This window comes from Halictus rubicundus, unplaced genomic scaffold, assembly GCF_050948215.1.
Source record: "Halictus rubicundus isolate RS-2024b unplaced genomic scaffold, iyHalRubi1_principal scaffold0184, whole genome shotgun sequence".
NCBI lineage: Eukaryota > Metazoa > Arthropoda > Insecta > Hymenoptera > Halictidae > Halictus > Halictus rubicundus.
This window is the reverse complement of record NW_027488725.1, coordinates 337126-346649: the sequence shown is the minus strand read 5'-3', so window position 1 is coordinate 346649 and position 9524 is coordinate 337126.

The window sequence follows — 9524 nt, the reverse complement described above, 5'->3', positions numbered from 1 at the left end:
CTATCCTATCGTCTATCTTATCATATACTCTATCCCATCCTATCCTCCATCCTATTCTATCCTCTATCGTATCCTACCATCTACCCTATCCTCTATCATATCCTATCCTCTATCCTATCCTATCCTCTATCCTATCCTACCCCCTATCCTATCCTATCCTCTATCCTATCCTATCCTGTATCCTATCCTATCCTCTATCATATCCTATCCTCTATCCTATCCTATCCTATCCTCTATCTCATCCTATCCATTATTCCATCCTATTCTCCATCCTATCCTATCCTCTGTCTCATCCAACCCTCTATCGAATCCTATCCTCTAACGTATCCTACCATGTATCCTATCCTATCCTCTATCATATCCTATCCTCTGTCCTATCCTATCCTCTATCTTATCATATCTTCTATCCCATCCTATCCTCCATCCTATCTTATCCTCTATCGTATCCTACCATCTATCCTATCCTCTATCCTATCCAATCTTCTATCCTATCCTCTATCCTATCCTCTATCCTATCCTATCCTCTATCTTATCGTATCCTCTATCCCATCCTATCCTACATCCTATCCTATCCTCCATCCTATCCTATCCTCTATCCAATCCTATCCTCTGTCCTATCCTATCCTCTATCTTACCATATCCTCTATCCCATCCTATCCTCCATCCTATCCTATCATCTATCGTATCCTACCATCTACCCTATCCTCTATCATATCCTATCCTCTATCCTATCGTATCCTCTATCCTATCCTACCCTCTATCCTATCCTATCCTCTATCCTATCCTATCCTGTATCCTATCCTATCCTCTATCCTATCCTATCCTCAATCCTATCCTATCCTCTACCCTATCCGAACCTCTATCCTATCCGATCCTCTATCCTATCCTATCCCCTATCCTATCGTATCCTCTATCGTATCCCATCCTCTATCGTATCCTATCCTGTATCCAATCCTATCCTCTATCATATCATATCCTCAATCCTGTCCTATCCTCTATTTTATCGTATCCTCTATCCCATCCTATCCTCCATCGTATCCTATCCTCCATCCTATCCTATCCACTATCCTATCCTCTCCACTATCCTATCCTATCCTCTATCCTATCGTATCCTCTATCGTATCCCATCCTCTATCGTGTCCTATCCCAGATATTATCCCATCCTATATGCCATAATATCCTCTATCCTATCCCATTCTCTATCGTATCCTATCCTCTATCCTATCCTATTCCTCTATCCTATGCTACCCTCTATCCTATCATATCCTCTATCCTATCCTATCCTCTATCCTATCCTGTCCTCTATCCTATCCTATCCTCTATCCTATCCTATCTTCTATTATATAATATCCTCTATCGTCTCCAATCCTCTATCCTATCCTATCCTCTATCCTATCCTATCCTATACTCAATCCTATCCTATCCAATCCCTTATCCCATCCTCTATCCTATCCGATCCTGAATCCTATCCTATCCTCTACCCTATCCTATCCTCTATCCTACACCATCTTCTATCCTATCCTATCGTCTATCCTATAATATCCTCTATCCTATCCAATCTTCTATCCTATCCTATCATCAATCCTATCCTATCCCCTATCCTATCCTATTCCTCTATCCTATCCTATCCTCTATCCTATCCCATCCTCTATCGTATCCTATCCTCTATCCTATCCTATTCCTCTATCCTATGCTACCCTCTATCCTATCATATCCTCTATCCTATCCTATCCTCCATCCTATCCTGTCCCCCGTCCTATCCTATCCTCTATCCTATCCTATCTTCTATTATATAATATCCTCTATCCTCTCCAATCCTCTATCCTATCCTATCCTCTATCCTATCCTATCCTCTATCCTATCCTATCCTATACTCAATCCTATCCGATCCTCTATCCTATCCAATCCCCTATCCTATCCTCTATCCTATCCTATCCTGTATACTACTCAATCCCCTAAGCTATCCTCTACCCTATCCTATCCTCAATCCTACCCTATCCTCTACCATATCCTATCCTCTATCCTATCCTATCCTCTATCCAATCCTATCCTCTATCGTATCCTACCATCTATCCTATCCTATCATCTATCATATCGTAACCTCTATCCAATCCTATCCTCTATCTTATCGTATCCTCTATCCCATCCTATCCTCCATCCTATCTTATCCTCTATCGTATCCTACCATCTATCCTATCCTATCATCTATCATATCGTATCCTCTATCCAATCCTATCCTCTATCGTATCGTATTCTCTATCCCATCCTATCCTCCATCCCATCTTATCCTCCAACCTATACTATCCTCTATCCTATCCTCTATCCTATCCTCTATCCTATCCTATCCTCTATCCTATCCTGTCCGCTATCGTATCCTATCCTCTATCCTATCCTATCCTATCCTCTATCTCATCCTATCCATTATTCCATCCTATCCTCCATCCTACTCTTTCCTCTATCCTATCTTATCCTCTGTCATATCGTATCCTCTATCCCATCCTATCCTCCATCCTATCCTATCCTCTATCCTATCCTATCCTCTATCTTATCATATCCTCCATCTTATACCATCCTCTGTTCCATCCTATCCTCCATCCTATCCTATCCTCTATCCTATACAATCCTCTATCCTATCCTCTCCTCTACCGTATCCTACTATCTATCCTATCCTATCCTCTATAATATCCTATCCTCTGTCCTATCCTATCCTCTATCTTATCCTATCCTCTATCCCATCCTATCCTCCATCCTATCCTATCCTCTATCGTATCCTACCATCTATCGTATCCAATCCTCTATCATATCGTATCCTCTATCCTATCCTATCCTCTATCTTATCATATCCTCTATCCGATTCTATCCTCCATCCTATACTATCCTCTATCGTAACCTATCCTCTATCCTATCCTATTCCTCTATCCTATGCTATCCTCTATCCTTTCCAATCCTCTGTCTCATGCAATCCTCTATGCAATCCTATCCTGTATCCTATACTACCCTCTATCCAATCCTATCCCCTATCCTTTCCTATCCTCTATCATATCCTATCCTCTATCCTATCCTATCCTCTATCTTATCATAACAACTATCCCATCCTATCCTCCAACATATCCTATCCTCTATCCTATCCTATCCTATATCCAAGTCTATCCTCTATCCTAGCCTGACCTCTATCCTATCCTATACTATATCCTATACTATCCTCTATCCTATCCTCTATCCTATCCAATCCCCTATCCTACCCTCTATCCTATCCTATCCTTTATCCTAGCCAAGCCGCTATCCTATCCTTATCCTATCCTATCCTCAATCCTATCCTATCCTCTACCCTATCCTATACTCTATCCTATCCTATCCTCTATCCTATACCATCCTCTATCCTATCCTATCGTCTATCCTATCGTATCCTCTATCCTATCCCATCCTCTATCCTATCCTATCCTCAACCCTATCCTATACTCTATCCTATACTATCCGGTATCCTATCCTATCCTCTATTACATAATATCCACTATCCTATCCAATCCTCTATCCTATCCTCTATACTATCCTATCCTCAATCCTATCCTATTCCCTATCCTATCCTATCCTCTATCCTATCCTATCCTCTATCCTATCCTCTATCCTATCCTATCCTGTATCCTATCGTATCCTCTATCCTATCCCATCCTCTATCCTATCCTATCGTCTATCCTATAATATCCTCTATCCTATCCTATCCTCTATCCTATAATATCCTGTATTCTATCCAATCCTCTATCCTATCCTATCCTCTATCCTATCCTATCCTCTATCCTATCCTACCCTCTGTTCTATCCTATCCTCCATCCTATCCTATCCTCTGTCCTATCCCATCCTCTATCGTAACCTATCCTCTATCCTATCCTATTCCTCTATCCTATGCTATCCTCTATCCTATCCAATCCTCTGTCTCATGCAATTCTCTATGCAATCCTATCCTGTATCCTATACTACCCTCTATCCAATCCTATCCCCTATCCTTTCCTATCCTCTATCATATCCTATCCTCTATCCTATCCTATCCTCTATCTTATCCTATCCTCTATACCATCCTATCGACCATCCTATCTTATCCTCTATCCTATCCTATCTTCTATCTTATCATATCCTCTATCCCATCCTATCCTCCAACCTATCCTATCCTCTATCCTATCCTATCCTCTATCCTATCCTACCCCCTATCCTATCCTATCCTCTATCCTATCCTATCCTGTATCCTATCCTATCCTCTATCATATCCTATCCTCTATCCTATCCTATCCTATCCTCTATCTCATCCTATCCATTATTCCATCCTATTCTCCATCCTATCCTATCCTCTGTCTCATCCAACCCTCTATCGAATCCTATCCTCTAACGTATCCTACCATGTATCCTATCCTATCCTCTATCATATCCTATCCTCTGTCCTATCCTATCCTCTATCTTATCATATCTTCTATCCCATCCTATCCTCCATCCTATCTTATCCTCTATCGTATCCTACCATCTATCCTATCCTCTATCCTATCCAATCTTCTATCCTATCCTCTATCCTATCCTCTATCCTATCCTATCCTCTATCTTATCGTATCCTCTATCCCATCCTATCCTACATCCTATCCTATCCTCCATCCTATCCTATCCTCTATCCAATCCTATCCTCTGTCCTATCCTATCCTCTATCTTACCATATCCTCTATCCCATCCTATCCTCCATCCTATCCTATCATCTATCGTATCCTACCATCTACCCTATCCTCTATCATATCCTATCCTCTATCCTATCGTATCCTCTATCCTATCCTACCCTCTATCCTATCCTATCCTCTATCCTATCCTATCCTGTATCCTATCCTATCCTCTATCCTATCCTATCCTCAATCCTATCCTATCCTCTACCCTATCCGAACCTCTATCCTATCCGATCCTCTATCCTATCCTATCCCCTATCCTATCGTATCCTCTATCGTATCCCATCCTCTATCGTATCCTATCCTGTATCCAATCCTATCCTCTATCATATCATATCCTCAATCCTGTCCTATCCTCTATTTTATCGTATCCTCTATCCCATCCTATCCTCCATCGTATCCTATCCTCCATCCTATCCTATCCACTATCCTATCCTCTCCACTATCCTATCCTATCCTCTATCCTATCGTATCCTCTATCGTATCCCATCCTCTATCGTGTCCTATCCCAGATATTATCCCATCCTATATGCCATAATATCCTCTATCCTATCCCATTCTCTATCGTATCCTATCCTCTATCCTATCCTATTCCTCTATCCTATGCTACCCTCTATCCTATCATATCCTCTATCCTATCCTATCCTCTATCCTATCCTGTCCTCTATCCTATCCTATCCTCTATCCTATCCTATCTTCTATTATATAATATCCTCTATCGTCTCCAATCCTCTATCCTATCCTATCCTCTATCCTATCCTATCCTATACTCAATCCTATCCTATCCAATCCCTTATCCCATCCTCTATCCTATCCGATCCTGAATCCTATCCTATCCTCTACCCTATCCTATCCTCTATCCTACACCATCTTCTATCCTATCCTATCGTCTATCCTATAATATCCTCTATCCTATCCAATCTTCTATCCTATCCTATCATCAATCCTATCCTATCCCCTATCCTATCCTATTCCTCTATCCTATCCTATCCTCTATCCTATCCCATCCTCTATCGTATCCTATCCTCTATCCTATCCTATTCCTCTATCCTATGCTACCCTCTATCCTATCATATCCTCTATCCTATCCTATCCTCCATCCTATCCTGTCCCCCGTCCTATCCTATCCTCTATCCTATCCTATCTTCTATTATATAATATCCTCTATCCTCTCCAATCCTCTATCCTATCCTATCCTCTATCCTATCCTATCCTCTATCCTATCCTATCCTATACTCAATCCTATCCGATCCTCTATCCTATCCAATCCCCTATCCTATCCTCTATCCTATCCTATCCTGTATACTACTCAATCCCCTAAGCTATCCTCTACCCTATCCTATCCTCAATCCTACCCTATCCTCTACCATATCCTATCCTCTATCCTATCCTATCCTCTATCCAATCCTATCCTCTATCGTATCCTACCATCTATCCTATCCTATCATCTATCATATCGTAACCTCTATCCAATCCTATCCTCTATCTTATCGTATCCTCTATCCCATCCTATCCTCCATCCTATCTTATCCTCTATCGTATCCTACCATCTATCCTATCCTATCATCTATCATATCGTATCCTCTATCCAATCCTATCCTCTATCGTATCGTATTCTCTATCCCATCCTATCCTCCATCCCATCTTATCCTCCAACCTATACTATCCTCTATCCTATCCTCTATCCTATCCTCTATCCTATCCTATCCTCTATCCTATCCTGTCCGCTATCGTATCCTATCCTCTATCCTATCCTATCCTATCCTCTATCTCATCCTATCCATTATTCCATCCTATCCTCCATCCTACTCTTTCCTCTATCCTATCTTATCCTCTGTCATATCGTATCCTCTATCCCATCCTATCCTCCATCCTATCCTATCCTCTATCCTATCCTATCCTCTATCTTATCATATCCTCCATCTTATACCATCCTCTGTTCCATCCTATCCTCCATCCTATCCTATCCTCTATCCTATACAATCCTCTATCCTATCCTCTCCTCTACCGTATCCTACTATCTATCCTATCCTATCCTCTATAATATCCTATCCTCTGTCCTATCCTATCCTCTATCTTATCCTATCCTCTATCCCATCCTATCCTCCATCCTATCCTATCCTCTATCGTATCCTACCATCTATCGTATCCAATCCTCTATCATATCGTATCCTCTATCCTATCCTATCCTCTATCTTATCATATCCTCTATCCGATTCTATCCTCCATCCTATACTATCCTCTATCGTAACCTATCCTCTATCCTATCCTATTCCTCTATCCTATGCTATCCTCTATCCTTTCCAATCCTCTGTCTCATGCAATCCTCTATGCAATCCTATCCTGTATCCTATACTACCCTCTATCCAATCCTATCCCCTATCCTTTCCTATCCTCTATCATATCCTATCCTCTATCCTATCCTATCCTCTATCTTATCATAACAACTATCCCATCCTATCCTCCAACATATCCTATCCTCTATCCTATCCTATCCTATATCCAAGTCTATCCTCTATCCTAGCCTGACCTCTATCCTATCCTATACTATATCCTATACTATCCTCTATCCTATCCTCTATCCTATCCAATCCCCTATCCTACCCTCTATCCTATCCTATCCTTTATCCTAGCCAAGCCGCTATCCTATCCTTATCCTATCCTATCCTCAATCCTATCCTATCCTCTACCCTATCCTATACTCTATCCTATCCTATCCTCTATCCTATACCATCCTCTATCCTATCCTATCGTCTATCCTATCGTATCCTCTATCCTATCCCATCCTCTATCCTATCCTATCCTCAACCCTATCCTATACTCTATCCTATACTATCCGGTATCCTATCCTATCCTCTATTACATAATATCCACTATCCTATCCAATCCTCTATCCTATCCTCTATACTATCCTATCCTCAATCCTATCCTATTCCCTATCCTATCCTATCCTCTATCCTATCCTATCCTCTATCCTATCCTCTATCCTATCCTATCCTGTATCCTATCGTATCCTCTATCCTATCCCATCCTCTATCCTATCCTATCGTCTATCCTATAATATCCTCTATCCTATCCTATCCTCTATCCTATAATATCCTGTATTCTATCCAATCCTCTATCCTATCCTATCCTCTATCCTATCCTATCCTCTATCCTATCCTACCCTCTGTTCTATCCTATCCTCCATCCTATCCTATCCTCTGTCCTATCCCATCCTCTATCGTAACCTATCCTCTATCCTATCCTATTCCTCTATCCTATGCTATCCTCTATCCTATCCAATCCTCTGTCTCATGCAATTCTCTATGCAATCCTATCCTGTATCCTATACTACCCTCTATCCAATCCTATCCCCTATCCTTTCCTATCCTCTATCATATCCTATCCTCTATCCTATCCTATCCTCTATCTTATCCTATCCTCTATACCATCCTATCGACCATCCTATCTTATCCTCTATCCTATCCTATCTTCTATCTTATCATATCCTCTATCCCATCCTATCCTCCAACCTATCCTATCCTCTATCCTATCCTATCCTATATCCAATTCTATCCTCTATCCTATCCTGACCTCTATCCTATCCTATACTATATCCTATACTATCCTCTATCCTATCCTCTATCCTATCCAATCCCCTATCCTACCCTCTATCCTATCCTATCCTTTATCCTAGCCAAGCCGCTATCCTATCCTTATCCTATCCTATCCTCAATCCTATCCTATCCTCTACCCTATCCTATACTCTATCCTATCCTATCCTCTATCCTATACCATCCTCTATCCTATCCTATCGTCTATCCTATCGTATCGTCTATCCTATCCCATCCTCTATCCTATCCTATCCTCTACCCTATCCTATACTCTATCCTATACTATCCGGTATCCTATCCTATCCCCTATTACATAATATCCACTATCCTATCCAATCCTCTATCCTATCCTCAATCCTATCCTATTCCCTATCCTATCCTATCCTCTATCCTATCCTATCCTCTATCCTATCCAATAATCTATCCTATCCTATCGTTTATCCTATCCTATCCTCTAACCTATCCTATCCTCTATCCTATCCTATCCTGTATCCTATCGTATCCTCTATCCTATCCCATCCTCTATCCTATCCTATCGTCTATCCTATAATATCCTCTATCCTATAATATCCTGTATTCTATCCAATCCTCTATCCTATCCTATCCTCTATCCTATCCTATCCTCTATCCTATCCTACCCTCTGTTCTATCCTATCCTCCATCCTATCCTATCCTCTGTCCTATCCCATCCTCTATCGTAACCTATCCTCTATCCTATCCTATCCTCAATCCTATCCTATCCTCTATCCTATCGAATCCTCTATCGTATCCCATTCTCTATCGTATCCTATCCTCTATCCTGTCCCATCCTATCTGCCATAATATCCTCTATCTTATCCTATCCTCTGTCTCATCCTACCCTCTATCGAATCCTATCCTCTACCGTATCCTATCCTCTATCCTATCCCATCCTATATACCATAATATCCTCTATCCTATCCCATCCTCTATCGTATCCTATCCTCTATCCTATCCTATTCCTCTATCCAATCCTATCCTCCATCGTATCCTATCCTCTATCGTATCCTATCCTGTATCCAATCCTATCCTCTATCATATCATATCCTCAAACCTATCCTATGCTCTATCTTATCGTATCCTCTATCCCATTCTATCCTCCATCCTATCCTATCTTCCATCCTATCCTATCCGCTATCCTATCCTGTCCTCTATCGTATCCTACCCTCTAACCTATCCTATCCTATATTCTATAAAATCCTCTATCCTATCCTAT